This window comes from Bubalus kerabau, chromosome 20 (assembly GCF_029407905.1).
Source record: "Bubalus kerabau isolate K-KA32 ecotype Philippines breed swamp buffalo chromosome 20, PCC_UOA_SB_1v2, whole genome shotgun sequence".
In the NCBI taxonomy this organism is placed as follows: Eukaryota; Metazoa; Chordata; class Mammalia; order Artiodactyla; family Bovidae; genus Bubalus; species Bubalus kerabau.
The window spans coordinates 41742373-41757088 of record NC_073643.1 but is presented as its reverse complement, the minus strand read 5'-3'; the positions used below and the strand labels follow the sequence as shown (position 1 = coordinate 41757088).

At 43.1% G+C, this 14716-nt stretch overlaps 1 long non-coding RNA gene across 3 annotated transcripts in view; it reads right to left on the bottom strand.

Annotated features, from left to right (window-relative positions):
* Positions 1-1631: 1631 nt before the first annotated feature.
* Positions 1632-14716, bottom strand: part of LOC129634911 (uncharacterized) — a 76657-nt gene continuing 63572 nt past the window's right edge. Inside the window, exons 2-3 of one of the 3 annotated variants that reach the window (XR_008705988.1) lie at positions 8770-8944; positions 1632-1961 (exon numbers count right to left, since the gene is read on the bottom strand). This is a non-coding gene — a long non-coding RNA (uncharacterized LOC129634911). Of the gene's footprint in view, positions 1962-6198; positions 6489-8769; positions 8945-14716 lie in introns of those variants that run through there. The other 2 variants (XR_008705990.1, XR_008705989.1) reach the window with 2 other exon arrangements.

Below are 14716 nucleotides of genomic sequence, written 5' to 3'. Positions count from 1 at the left end.
TCCCAAGGCCTTATAATTTCATCCTATAGTTGTCTTGAATCCTAAGGAGGAGCCAGATGAAGCTGAATCCACAGGCAGAAATATAAAGATCAGGTGCATTTATCAAACCATGCAATACGGTTCACAAATATTTCACCCACTGTTGTGTTTTGGTTTTACTTTATAGGAAGAATATAGAAAGGCAGATTCACACATTAACTTCAGGACTCAAGAGAAATAATACTAAAAAGTAAAGTTTCATTAAATAAATAAAGTCCTGATTTCCCCTGGAGACAGGCCCTAGAACCCTAGACTGTAGGCAGGGCTGCTTTATGCCATATATTTACATGCAGCAGTGGAGGAAAGAGTCCGCAAGAACACAACTCCATTGTTCCTAGAATTCGGTTCATAGTTCTTCAGTGAAGACCTGGGCTTACTTCTTCTAAAGGAGAATGAATTTTATGTCATCTTCCAGGAAATGCAATATTTAAAGTTAACCTTATCACAGGAGGAATTCCTGGAAAAATATAAAATCCAACAGTTGGTGAATTCAAGCTGGAGGTCACCCTAATTAACACAGTAAAGAGTAAATGGAATGCAAACAATCCTATTTCACATTAAACAATTCAACATGGGGAATCATTTTAACATAACGACTCAAGGATAGATTACATTCCCCCATGCATAGGTACAGCCCCCACTGACTACCAGCGGAGACACTGATGCAGATCCAGAAACAGTTTGAGACCTAGAGGCTGGTGAAATAAATTGTGTGAATCAATTTAAAATGCGGCCAGATGTTTTTACTCCAAAAATGAAAAGACAGGGGTGGGATGGGGGTGGGACTCCACAGAGCCCACGTGGCAGAAGACTGAGGCATACCCAGTTTTCAAGTCAGCCATAAATTGGTGAACTTGACCTCTTTTCCTATCTTGCTATCTTTTTATTCTGTTTAAGGAAGAATGCATACCAATAAACTATTTTGTTTTTAAGCATTTTGGGAGGCCTCTTCATTTTAAAGCACTCTGAGGAAAACAGAGATGGACTGACCTGAATGCTGATCTCAAGAAGTTCAAAACTTGGCTAATAAGAGAAATGATCTGTATGTGTACAAGATTAAACAGGGAGACATTCAGAAAATAGTCACAGATGTGTGAATAAAGTTGCCTACAGGGATTTCATGGAAGCCATTATTGTAGTGAAAAACTACTCAGCAGAGAGTAGTTAAGAGTCATACTTTTTTAATCATTCCTTATTACCTTTTCTTCAGGCTGCACTGCTTGGCATGCGGGATCTTAGTTCCCTAGCCAGGGATTGAACCCTTGCCTCCTGTAGTGGAAGCACAAAATCTTATTAATAACTGGACTGTCAAGGAAGTCCCAAGATTGATACTTTTTTTTAAAAAAGTACCTATTATTAAGGATGGAATAGTTTGCAGCTATTATATTAATGTAGGAAAAAATATTTAAGGACTGGAAAACTATTGATGAAATATTAAGTTTAAAAATAGCTAACCAAATATTATGTACACTGTGCTCCATTTTTTAAAGAAAAAAATATTTTTGTTGACACAGTCCAAATACAGGTTGGAAAAGAATTTCCAGACACATGGCATTTCAGAAGGGAATGAGTTTATTAGGAACAAAGAGCAGAGATAAGGTGGGCACTGTGAGCACAGCGGGCCAACCTCCTCACAGACCAGGGAGAGTCAACTGTTTTTGTGAGTTAATAGCCAATTTTTATAGCCTCAAGACAAAGAAAATACCTCCCGGAAGTGTGGCATTAGGTGATTGGTTAGGCGGCTACAGCCTGTTCACTGGAGTGGGCATCTTTGCCTAATTTGGAGTCAGGAAGCTTATTAGGGATGATCAGGGGCTTTTGGCAACAGTTAAAAAGGGACTCGGTTAGCTTCAGAGGTGACTGGTTCTGGGCTCCACTTCTGTGGTCTTGGTACAAGGCTTCACACCTTGGCCTGGTGAAAACTAAAAAAAAAAAAAAAAAAAAAAATCAGAGTTATAGGGACAGAAATACAACACAGAGGAATTTACAAGAGGGAGAAAACGTCAGTGTGTTTCAACAAGTGTCTTCCCTAGTGGAGTTGCTTGAGCCAATAGAACGAGACCCAGGTTCAGTTCAGAAGAAAAGTAAGTTCCTGTCTTAGATCAAAGAATGAAGAGGGGTGAGCTCTGGCTCTAGAGCACACGCAGTCCAGAAGGGCCTGGGTAGGGCTGCTTTATAGAGTTCTTGTTCCCAGGGACGGGCAAACTTCTTGTGGCTCGGGCGCAGAGGAGGACACAGGCGGGCACTACTGTGCTGTTTGTGGGTCCAGGTCACAGTGCCCGCCGCAGCGTCTCTGCACACAGCCCACTGCCGCCATCTTGAATTGAGCGTCCCGCGCCTTCTGCACACAGCCCTCAGCTGAGGGGTCGGCACAGCCATTAAGCGCCAGGGGCTCTGGTCTGAAGTGCTGGGGCAAGGCCTCTGCATGTGGCCCCCTATGAGCTAGTGAAACTAGACTAAGCACAAAGGAAAAGAAAGAGAAAAAAATGTCAGATTTTATTACCCAGATTCTACTTTTATTCTCTGGAAATTGTTAATGGGCTTTGCCAGTGACAAATCCCTCATCTGGCTTTTGTCCTGCTCCTCATTCTTGAGGGGCTCTCAAGGGGAGTGGTCTCCTGTAGCTGCTTCCTGCAGTCAAATTTTTCCTAAAGACTCTGGTATCTAGATCTATACAGCATGTCTGCAGAGCACTCTGACGCTATGTTCACTGCCAGGCCCTTTATCTCCTGGTCACATCTCTCTTGTTTTCCAGAAGAGAAGCTTCAGATTAGAGAGAGGTTCCCAGAAGCAGTTAGTCAAGGGTGTCCGTTGTTGCCCAAGGTTCTCTCTCTGGAGTTTGGTGCTTGGTGGTGGGGGCTCGGGGAGCAGGGGGTGTTGTCTATTTACTCAAGTTTTATGTCTCCATGGAGTGAACCCCAGCAGCTTCAGGACAGAATGGGTGATGGGATCACAAGTGGAGCCCATTCCATTCAGGAGTGAACGGGCCTTGCCGGCTGATGGTTTGTCAGGTTTTTAGATCTCAGGCTGGGAGCCATGTGGGGCCAGACTGGTGGGTGCCAGAGCACCTGAGGATTGTATTCCATGACAGCTTTCATGGTTTCTTCTACCTGGAGGATGCGCCTGAGTTGTTCCATTGCAATGGCTGTTCCTTCTCTTGGGCTTGGGTAATGGGCCTGCCACACAGGAGTTTAGAATGTCATCCACCTACTGATCTCTTAGGTCTTTTGCTTAAGCTTCCCCAAAGATGGTGCAGGAATTTTTGAGCACTTGAGATGGGACTCTCCAGCAGTACTGTTGTTTTCCTGTGTGTCTGATTCCTGCCATTCAAAAGCCAAAATGTCTTGTCACTCTGGGCTAATGGAATACAGAAGACGATGTCCCCCCCTTTTTTTTTTTTAAGGTTTTTTTTTTACTTATTTTAGGCTGTGCTGGGTTTTCATGACTGCAAGAGGGCTTTCTCAAATTGTGGGCTTCTCATTGCGATGGCTTCTCTTGTGTGGCACAGGCTGTAGGCACTTGGGCTTCAGTAGCTGTGGTACATACGCTCTGGAGCACAGGTTCTGTAGTTGTGGCACATGGGCTTAGTTGCTCCACAGCATGTGAGATTTTACCGGACGAGTGATTGAATCCATGTCCCCTGAATTGGCAGGTAGATTCTTAATCACTGGACCACCAAGGAAGCCCACAAAGGCATTTTAAAATGTAACACAGAATACCAGGCCCCTGTGGACAGCAGAGCAGCCTGTAGCGTGTAGACTGGATGTATACCCTCGGTGGCTTTCAGTACCATCCAGTATTCCCCACTGGGTTTCCTTACAGGGAGCATAACGGTATTACAGGCTGATTGCCATGGTCTGATAAGGCCCTAATAGGGGCAGTGCCCAGCAAAGCCTCTTGATGGAGAAGGTACTGTTTTTTATTGATTCATGTATGTACTTCTCCAGTTATACAGATCAGAAGTGCTTAGTGGGATATGTACCTAGATAAGCCCTCCTTCTCCATTGGGAACCTGCCTCAAAAGGAGGTAGGTCCTTTGTACTTTCCCTGGTGGGTTGTTGGACCCTGGTTGGTAATCAGTCCCGCTTTGTGTAGTTGATTAACTGGGCTACGGCAGAGGAGACTTGTATGGAGGGAATCCCTGGGGCCTAGGGCCCAGGTTGGGACACAGGAAGGAAGAGGGTAGGGAGGGAAGAGTAGAAGAAGGATTAATGAAGATATCAAGAAGGTTCTCAGGGGGAGGGTCAAGTACTGGTATTACTGCAGTGGAGGAGAGCCCACATCCCTTTGGAATTTGTGTGTGTGTGTGTGTGTGCTGCACAGCGTGTGGGATTTTAGTTCCCCAGGCAAGGATTGAACTCACAGCCATTCCTTGCACTGGAAGTGTGGAGTCCTAATCACTGGGTTACCAGGGATGTCTGAGAAGGCCACTGTTCTAAGGCCTTAAAAAAAGACAGACATAGGGAATTTCATCCCATTTTTTGTCTTTGGCATAGCAGATCCAACTGAAAACCAGTGTTTATTAGAGACCCATTGATGGACCAACTTTCCCCATCTCCAAGCCCCATACTGGGGCCAAGTGGTAAAATATAGGAAGATAAAATGTTTTGGGGTTTAGGGTAATACTGGAAAAACTCCAGTTCTGCAGCATACACCCCAAGGGGCTATCCTTTCGTATTGTAGACATTTGGTTTCCCATACCTTAGATATTCTATTTTTGAATGTTTCCAACTACTCGTTGAGGGCAGGGGAAGCAAACGTCGTAAGATTTGGCCCAAATAAGAGCTCAGGTTTGGGAAATTTGGAACCAGCACCAAACTGTTAATGGATTCCTTGAAAGACCAATATAGGAAGCATCCAAATGTCATGAACTCTGATGTAACTGGGGTCTTTCTTGAATGTATAATGGGATGTGCTTGAAATAGGCAGAATGTCCCACAGGAGGTGAGACAGGACTGCCTCTTGGCCACAGCAGCTTAGCCATCAACTTGGTCTGTTAGTGGGTGGTACACATGTCAGAAGTGGGGGTCTTCTCTTTCCTCCTTTTAGCCAAAAAGGAGTTCATGGACTTCCCTGCGGTGAGAGCTAAAAGTACAAGGAGTTCCCATGCAACACTCACCAGATCACTGGGGCAGCTGGTATTCTGTGTTGATAATGGGAGATGTACCTGGAGAACTTTAGTTGATAAAAAAAAGGATCATCCCAGATAGGGAGAAGAGGTCAGACGGTGGGTGTTTCCTGTTCTTGCCAGCAGCTCCCAGTGTTCCTGGATGATGGGGTTTCTGGTCTTGCAACCAGCTCACAGGGCTCCCCAGCTCACTTCAGAGAAACCAACCTGACCAGAAGAGGTCAAGTCATGAGTGAACCTACCTTGGGAACATTCTGCATTCAAGTGTCCCTGGTGCCTCTTCTTCCTACTCAAAGCCAGTGTCCTTGTTTTGTTTTGTCAGGGGGTCCTAATTAGCTGGGATTTTCCCAGTCTTATCTCCTAGCTCACAGGTCTGGTCACTTTCCTTTACCAAACTGAAAGTGACCATGGAGAATGCTATTGTTGGCTCCTGGAGGTATGCAAGGTGGGCAACAAGCCCTGACGTGGCAACTAGTGCCTTGTACAGAGGACAGCACTACTGGTGAGGCAGAAGCAAGACTGCATGGCTCCCTCACACCCACAGGTCCCATCATCCCCAGGTATCTTTTATCACTGGAAGGCCAGCCAGAGGCAGCAGGGAGACATGCCTGAGTTTCAATCTGTGATCCCCAATGATGCCACAATATGATCATCTCAAGGGAGTGCAGTCCAGATGACTCAGGGGGCTATGCTGTATGAGAACCACACCCGGGTATCAGGTTGCTGGGCAGTTGTTCTGAATTCGGCTAAAGACTGTTGCTGTTCTAACCTGTCAAGAGTGTACTCAAAGACCAGAGGCAGTCATTCCCAGGCGAACCTTCAAAGCCGACACCATCCACGGCCTGGAGCCCTGAGCTCCAATAAGCCCAGAGCCATGTGGATCGGTACAGATGAAAAAGCCATCTGGGTTGCCAAAAGTTGATCCTTTTGAGTCAGATCCCAGGGTCCTCCTGCCTGGTGTCATTCGAGCCAATAAAACGAGTCCAAGTTCCATTGAGAAGCAAAGCAAAGTTTTATTCTTTGATGATCAAATGGAGAAGTGCAAGCTTGAGCTCAGGAGTACATGTTTTTTCCAAACGGCCGTTGGCAGGGCTGCTTTATAGGGTTCTTGGAGGATGGAGTTCTTGTGCTGCTGCTCATGGCTCCAGATCCAAATGCCAGGTGCAGCACCTCTGCGCCTGGTCTGCCACTGCCATCTTAAAGTGTTGTGCACAGCGTTTCTGCACATAGTACACCAAGTTTAAGTGTCAGGCGCAGCCATTTTGCATTAGGAACTCTGGTCTGAAGTGCTGGGTGCAGGCACCCTGTGAGTTAAGTGAAACTACATTAAGCACAAAGGAAAAGAAAGAAAAAAAGATTAGACTTAATTTGATTTCCCAGATTCTATTTTAATTTCCTGGAAATCGTTAAAGACCTTTGCCAGTGACAAGCTGAAATGGAACTGGGAATCAGGGGTGGAATTGAAGGATGTCATGTTGGAGCTGGTCAATGAAGGAGAGACAGAACTGAAGGCAAAATGTCCAAAGTTGATTTCTCTCACCAAATTTCCAACCACTCCTGTTTTGTAGCCTTACTATAGCAGTAAGTAGGCAGGGCCACCGCACCACAACCGTTAGAGGGCACCATCTGCGTTGAGTCCATGTATATACTCCTAGAGTTGTACAATCTATATAGCCCAGTGGAAAAATTGGCTCCTTTTAGAAGTTACGGTCCTTGCTCTTACATACAGGCAAAAAGCAAAAGAAATCCAGCCAGCCAGCCAGGGAAATTCCAGTCACTTTATTGGTTTAGATCTGTAGAGACTAGGATTCGATTAAGATGCCTCTTGGGCATCAGGCAGAGACAGGATTACTGGGTAGAATTCTGGACTAGTCTCCTCCAGCCCCACTTCCATAGCCAGCTATATAGGCTGCAGGGTTCTGGGCAAAATGAAATGTGAAATCCCTTCCCTTTCCAAAAAGCAGGGGGAAAATACAAGTTATTTGAAAAGACTCAGAATATACCACTGTAGCATAAATATAACTTTGAGCTGAAAACATCTGAGAATCAACAGATTCAGGAAGAGGTTTTGTTTGTGCTCTCATTTTCTGTCTAAAACAGAGGCTTCCAAAAGAACTCAACTGCCAAAAACCCCCCTCCAAGGGACATGTCCTATATTGGGGCAAACAGTGACTCCTGTCGACTTTAAGGAAAAATGCACATCGTCAGAGCTGTGAGTTTAACTTTTCTGCACGGGCCTTACTGACACCTATCACCTGGGAAACAGTCCCCCAGTCGCTCTGCTCCAAAGAGGGAGGGGAGCAACCAGCTTACCTATGATTCTGGGCTAGTGAAAACATGCAGTCAAGCATTTTTCTCTGTAAAAGATTATGGCCAGTTACAAAAAACAGACTTCTCAAGTTAATAATTTTAGTGCTTTTGCACATATGGCAAGATGCACAAATCTGGCTTCATTAAAATACTTATGAGATACACATCTAACTTTGTAAGGGACTGGTCTTCCAAAACACAGAGCACCTCATCCTGTTTTTCATCCTAAATTCCTCTCAAGGGGCACTGTTGGTCAGCAACAGCAGTATATAATAACGTAATCCTGTAGAACTGGGTATAAGCAACCAGAACTCTTTGTTCTTCTTTGGTCTTCTCACCTCCTGTCACCAGGTGAGAAAGATGGCACTGGGGTAAGAAATTGTATAAGTAGGCTTTACAAAAACAAAGCTTACCTTCTATTAATTTCCCCCGCTCCACATATTTCTCTGTGCCTACCATTTACTGTCCCTTGAAATCCTAACCCTTTTCCTTGTAAAGGTGGTATATACACCCCAAATTCTAACCATTTCTTCATCATAGTTTTCTGTGCACAGTTGTATATGTATGTGAATAAAGATCTGTCTTTCCTCTTGCTAGGTTAACCTGTCTTTTGTCAGTTTAATTTGCAGGCCTCCAAGCACTGAAGCTAACAGGGAAGAGGAAAAGTTTTCCTCCCTCCCAACAATATTAAAATATAAAACTCTTTCTTCCTTCTTTGGCTTCTCTTTTGCTTTGTCATAGTGTCTTTGGTTGCTTTTTAGTGCTACTTTATATAAAGAAATTTAAAATTTAAATTGTTAACATGAATTGTACCATTTACCTTTATATTATACAGTGTAGTTTTAAGTGCAAATATAAGCGCATTTGTGCAAAAATCATTGAAATTATACAATTTATATTTTGTAGCTCATTCATGCATATGTATTTTATTCTTATAAGAACAATGGAAGAGCTGCACAAAACTAACTCAACTATTTTATATTTTACTTCTTGATGTTCACATATTCTATTAATACCAATACTCTCTACCATGACTTATGGATGACTAAGGAAGGACTGCTAAGAAAAACAACTATGGATTGCTCATCTTTCCCTTTCTTTTTCTGTAATTTTCAGTATAAGTGGTTGGCTGATACAGAGAAGTAACAAGAATAAGAAAGGATATGTTAGGGTTCCTTGGTCACTTAGGTCTCTTAGAATGCCACAGCCTTCTTTCTCTGTCAGAAGTAAGTTCTGTTTGAATGAAAAATGTGGCGTCAGCCTCTACTTAGTCATAGATGTAAACCACTCACCTTGTAATGGCTTTGAGTCTCACTGAACTCCCACACGTCTCTGGTCCATCAGAATTCTGTGTTCATGTGGCATCGTCTGACATTATATGCAAATGCATGGCAAGAAACTGAGGACTGTACACTGCACCTATCTCCTCTGCTCATGTGTGCACCCCGCTGTCCCCATGGACTTCACCTACAAAACATAAATTCAAATGTAAAATTATTAAGAATTTTCAGGATGATTTCAGGGCCCAAGACATCTTTTGATGTCTTTTGATCAGGGGCCCTTTTGAACAAGGCACCCTCTATAACTGCACAACTACATGTGGCTAGTAGTTACCATGTTAGATAGTCCAGGTCTCCAATACATAAGGAATTCTTTCAATTCAATAACTCCTATTAAGTTCAATACCTGCACTGCGAAGATCCCCTGGAGGAAGAAATGGCCACCCACTCCAATGTTCCTGAAGGGATAATCCCATGGACAGAGGCACCTGACAGGCTACAGTTCATGGGGTTGCAAAGAGTTGGACACGAATGAGTGACTGAGCATGCACACAATGTCAATTCCCATAGGAAAATGGGTAAAGGATATGAATAGGCAATTTACATAAGAGAAAGTACTGCTGCTGCTGCTGCTAAGTCGCTTCAGTCGTGTCCAACTCTGTGCGACCCCATAGACGGCAGCCCACCAGGCTTCCCGTCCCTGGGATTCTCCAGGCAAGAACACTGGAGTGGGTTGCCATTTCCTTCTCCAATGCATGAAAGTGAAAAGTGAAAGGGAAGTCGCTCAGTCGTGTCCAACTCTAGCGACCCCATGGACTGCAGCCTACCAGGCTCCTCCATCCATGGGATTTTAAATCCAGGCAAGAGCACTGGAGTGGGGTGCCATTGCCTTCTCCAGGGAAAGTACTACTAAGATACAAAAAGATGTTCAAAATTATTACTAAATTCAGAAAAATCAAATTAAATCTATGAGCCCAGAAAAATCACGAAATTGGACAATGCTAAGGGTTGGTAGGGATACAGGTATAAGGTGTCATCATTAGCTGGGGGTAGGGGAGGATGGACAAGTGCATACATTATGAACAGTGACTTAGTCAAATTAAATACATGAGAGCAATTAATTCTGCTGCTAGCTATTTAGCCTAAAAAAACAGACATTTCTTTTTGTGTTGATTGTCTTCTCCACTTGACTATAAGCTCCATTGAGAGCAGGGACTTTATTTAGGTCATCCAGCTAAAGTGGTAAAGAATCTGCCTGCAACACAGGAGACACAGGAGACTAGGATTCAATCCCTGGGTCAGGAAGATCCCCTGGAGGAGGAAATGGCAACCCACTCCAGTATTCTTGCCTGGGAAATCCCATGGATAGCAGAGCCTGGCAGGCTACAGACCATGGTGTCACAAAGAGTTGGACATGACTGTGTGAGAGAGCGTGCACACACACTGTCAAGTCCAATGTAGAGATCAGGGCTGGCACACAATAGATGCTCAATAAGTACTTGCAAAATGAATGAATGAATGCTGTAGTCATTACAGAAACTCAATGAAGCATGTGCTTTACAAATGAAGAAAATGAAGCTCAGAGCTACTGTCATGATTCCAACATCATATGTCCAGTTGGAGGCAGAGTTGGCATTAGCAGAAGGTCCAAAAGGCTGACTCCCAGGCATCATCTATTCATTATTTCAACATTTCTTACTGCATATCTCAGGGAAAATCAGCCTACAAGTAACTGGAGAGAGCAACTGCACAATCACAATTTCAGGGTTTAAATTTGAGCCTATCTCAATATAGAAAAACTCTACTAGTTCTTGAATGGTGCCTTTTCCAAGAGTTGCTACTTTTTTAAAAAGAAGAAAAAGGGATACAAGGAAAGGGAAAGATAGGAAGCTATATAATAGACTTAAGGTTTTAATTTTACTGCACATATTCAGCGGTTCAGAAACAAAACAGGCAGTCTCAGACAGAACCAATTCACAGCTTTATGTTACAGCTTTAATGTTACAAAGGGTTAACATTTACCCGCCAGCTTGTTTGCTTTTTGCCTTTCACTTTCTCTCTGTAGTGTTTTGATGAGTTATCTTTTGAAAATAGTTTGAGTACTTGCTTCAGTTTTCTCAGCTCTTTTTGGCCACCCTTCCCTTGGCAGGTCGCACCTTATTTGGGTCTAAGTACTCACTCTACACCTTCTCTCCACCCGCTATTTCATGAATCAAGTGTTAACTAAGTTTGCAGCAAAACAAATCCATCTGGAAATTGGCATTTATATGATGTGTTCCTAAAACTGCCATTTATTATTCCTGGCGTGTGTGCGTGTGTAAAAAAACTCAGAATAATTTAAAGCAGGAAGCGCTGAAACGGCTGGGTGTGCGTTTAGAAGCTGGAATGCATGCTAGAAGGGGAGAGCATACACTGAGAACTCTAAAGGTTGAATGACTTTCGTTGGTATCAGGCATGCTAAATATTTGACTATTTTAACTAAACGCTGTTAGTCTGAACATGTTCTATCTTCTCTATTTACTAAAGGATTATTTTCCAATTGCAAAAAGGATTACAGTTATACCAAATCAAAATACACAGCCTCTTTTCTTCATTAGTTAATTTATTTATACCCAGCCCTGCTTTTGGCAAGAGGATTTGAGGTAGCTCAAACATGGTGCAATGGACTGGATTATCTGGGGAAGCATTCTTTTCCTATGCTGATTCCTATTTCCAAATGGATAGTAGTAGTAAAATTAATAACAAAATAATGATTCAGAATCACTAATATCCTCTGAGTGCCCACCATGTGCCAGGCTCTTTGCCAAGTACTTTCCATATATTTTCTCATGCAGTCCTCACAATGAACCAGGGGTAGACACTACTTTTGACTCCATTTCATTGATAATAAAATGAGGTTTAGAGAAATAAAGTGAACAACAGCATTTATTATAATGCAAGTGATGAAGATGGGAATGAATGCAAGCCTGTTCCAGGAGGTTTCCTCCCTACCAGCCCTATTCAGTACAGTCCTGGTGGAAGATGTCCTGGCTGGAGGAGAAGTTCATAATCATTCACTTGAATCCAGGGGACCCTTACTGACAGGTTAGAGGAGAAGGACAACTAAGGCTGGAGGCAGAGAGACAAACTGTGTGGTTACCTCAACTTGCTCATATCCAGTGGGGGGATGTAACAAGTTCCCACCCACAGTCTTCCCCATGGCATCTCTCTGAGATTTCGAATAGTGAGCACATCTATTATACTGACCAGTTTATCCCCTGGAACATTTGTGTTCGATGGGTATTTGTTAAATGAATGAATATACCACTGGGTTCACCAACTCAGAAAAGAAACCTTCTTAGGAGGTGAATGTCTAGAGGCACTACCTTCAGGAATTAAAGAATGGAGCAGGAAGACAAGTGAATTTTCCTCTAGTAGACAACTTCTAAGAATAAAGGTTTCATATTTCAGTTTCTGTGGGTCAGAAGCATCCAACTAATGCCTGTATTCCAGACCTACAGAGATTGTGAAATATGAAACATTTATTGTTTCAAACAGATAGGTTTCAGTATAATTTGTCATGCAGCAAAAAATAACTAACACTTTTCCTGATAACTTCGACAGTAAAGAATCTGCCTGCAATGTAGGAGATGAGACCCAGGTTCAATCCCTGAGTCAGGAAGATCTGCTGGAGAAGGGAACGGCAATCCACTCCAGTATTCTTGCCTACAGAATTCCACGGATAGAGGAGCCTGGTGGGCTTCCTCAAGCATGGGCTTCCCTGGTGGCTCAGATAAAGAGCCTGCCTGCAGTGTGGGAGATCTGGGTTTGGTCCCTGGGTTGGGAAGATCCCTGGGAGAAGGCAATGGCAACCCACTCCAGTATCCTTACCTGGAAAATTCCATGGATGGAGGAGCCTGGTGTATAGTCATGGAGTTCGTAAAGAGTTGGACACGACTGAGCGACTTCACTTTCACTTTCCAATGTAACAAGGACTATAAAAAGGAAGTGAAGCTATGAAAATGGTATAAGACCATTTATAACTGACCTGTTTGTTATTTCCTGGTTGATTTACCCAGAGTAATTATCTATAAACATCCTTACAACAGAAAGGGACAATGTACTTATTTTCAGAGGCAACAAAAGGGAGAGGAGGCCTCAGGACCCTCAGTCCCATTCCACAGCCAGTCCTAGGAAGAAAGGACCCTCAAGAAAATGAGCATGTCATCATAGCTTTGGAAAGGGAAGATAGCCAGGCATAGGGAGTATGTCCAAGAGTAACAATTAACTCTATGGAAAAATTCATCCTGGTTTCCAAATACTCTTTAACACTGAAGTTGGGTGATAGATCAACTGGATTAGGTTCAGCTATGTAAAACAGAAAGCTCTCAAGTAGCACAGGAAAATGAGCTTGCTTCTCAGTTACCTAGAATTCTCACATAGGACGAGGTCATCTGAGGACTGGTCTAGCAGCTCAGTGATTTCATGCAGGTCCAGTCTCCTCCCATTCATCCCTGAGGAGAGGCCTAGACGGCAGCCCCACTCTCCCAGTCCAACATGGCTGTTTGATTTTTGTGTGTACATCGTTGTTCTTACAACAGGATGGAGGAAAGGGCAAGGAAGAGTATACTCATCCATTTCAACAGACCTCCTAGAGTCTCACATGACTTTTCTGTTTATTTCTTATTGGCCAGAACATACTCATGTGGACGCAGATAGCTGTAAAGGAGGCAGTGAAATGTGTCCAGATAAACATCAAGATTCTGTTACTAAAAGCAAGGGGAGCCAAGCAGTAACCTTTGCTACAGGTAACAGGACTGTCAGAGCAGCAGATGGCTATTACTCTAAGATTTCTAGGATTTGACCCATCTCACATTTTCAGCTCTGTCTCTCACCTTTAATTCTATTAAACAAGACTAGACACCTCTCTCTTTGCCCTTCCCTCTTCATACCTCTGCCTCTGCTGCTGCTGGAGTCCCAGCCCCCACCATCCATATTCATCCAGCTCCACGGTCACTTCTCCTGTCATTCTTTTCTCAATCCTCTCCCTCTTCTGAAAACTCACAGCACTGATTTGTATTTTTACCTACTTACTAGAGGAAATAAGTATTACCATACTTATGGTAATACTTATGTGCTTTTCAACTACTAGATACAAATATGAATTAGGTAAGGACCCAGCCATTGAAAGAATGTTTAATAGTCAGTTGATAAATGTTTGCTAAATAACAAATGACTAATCTGCTTTGAAGCCTCATACTAAGAATTGACTATGTATGGTTTTCATAGTCATATGCATTATGAGGGATGAAATGTGGCCCATGTACATCTAATTGAATAGGATTTCTTTAATACCTCCTATGTGTTTGGTACTGTGTTTCGCACATGACTCATCCATCCTACACTCAAATGTTTAACAACAATGTGGCTGACATTGTGCAAAGTGCCTGGCATAAGAAGAAATGCCTGATCCTTTTCCCTTAGAAACTCAGGGAACAGACAAATAAACAGATTATTACAACCTGTTGCAATAAAGAACTAGGCTGGAGACACCTATGGAGTGATGACAATATGAAACCTAGCCTATAAGGGGCAGAAAGCCCCAATAAGAAAGTGGCATTTAAATCTGAAAGATAACTAGAAAGTGGCCAAACTCAGAAGAAAAGGGTTGAGGTTGAACCCTCACTGCAGGGTTGAGGGAGCATCTCCTCCAAAGGCCCAGTGGTGAACAACAGAACATGGAGCATTTATGGTACAGTAGCATGGTCCCAAATCAGGATTCCAGGTTGGGAACAATAGGAGATGAAACTGGAGGTGTGTTTGGTAGACAACTGTATAAAATCAGTAACGAACTGTATTTGATGTGAATAACAGTCACCCAAAGTATGTCTTAAACAAAAAACTATATTTTTCTATTTAATTGTTTACTTTCTCTAGCTTTATTGAGGTATAACTGACAAATAATTCATATTTAAGGTAT